This window comes from Capsicum annuum, unplaced genomic scaffold (genome assembly GCF_002878395.1).
Source record: "Capsicum annuum cultivar UCD-10X-F1 unplaced genomic scaffold, UCD10Xv1.1 ctg77948, whole genome shotgun sequence".
Taxonomy (NCBI): Eukaryota; Viridiplantae; Streptophyta; class Magnoliopsida; order Solanales; family Solanaceae; genus Capsicum; species Capsicum annuum.
This window is the reverse complement of record NW_025888392.1, coordinates 1-912: the sequence shown is the minus strand read 5'-3', so window position 1 is coordinate 912 and position 912 is coordinate 1.

Sequence of the window (912 nt, the reverse complement as noted above, 5' to 3'; positions counted from 1 at the left end):
AAGGATCTGAAAGGATCTTAAAGGATTAATTGATGAAATATGAGAGAAGATTAAAACCAAAAACAATTAAAACAACTTACAAGATTTTATTCAAACTTTGTTAACTGAAAACATTACAAGAGAGTTTAGGCAAGCGGAATATTTCTTATGTTGGAAATTTTCTGATGCCTTCTCTAGAATTACAACATGTCTTATATAGACAAAAGTGAAAGATAAAATACATCTAAAGTGTACAAGTGTAAGGCTAAGATTAAGTCTTAGTAGCCGATAGTCCTTTTGTAAAGGTAGTTGAGTGCTTTTGCTTTTTGAAAAAGCTGAGTGCTTTGCTTTTGAAAAGCTTGTCTATAAGATTCCCATTAGGAACAGTAGAATGCCCTTTCAAAAAGCAATTCCGGTTCTTTGAACCTCTACTTTTTTGAAGGGTCATTTCCCTATTTTTAATAGGGGTCCATATAGGCCATAGCTATTCCTTTGGGTTTTAGCATATCTCCATTATTATCACTGCTTTCTGTGGAAGAAGCTTCTTCTAGAAGTTGTAAGACTTCTTCTTCATCAGTTTCCTGGCTTTCCATTTCGTGCAAAGCCTTCTTCAATTTTTCCTTTAGTGCCTTCTTATTTTGTGAAGCATTGTTTGGAGGTGAAACTGGTGAAGTTGTCTTTCCTTTATCCGGAGTCTTTGGTGCTACTGGCTTGGGAGTCCAGCCTTTGACCTTTATCTCTTTGGATAAATATTTGATACGATCATGTTCTCCTTTAGCGAAGTTCCAAGATATAATGTATGAAACTCGCTTTTTAATAAAGAATTTGCACATTTGAATGTGCTCTGGGAGGGTTACACACCCTTCTTTTGAACAGAAATCATTGAACCAATTAATGAATTGTAGAGGGAGGATTTCTTTGATTCCTCCAAAA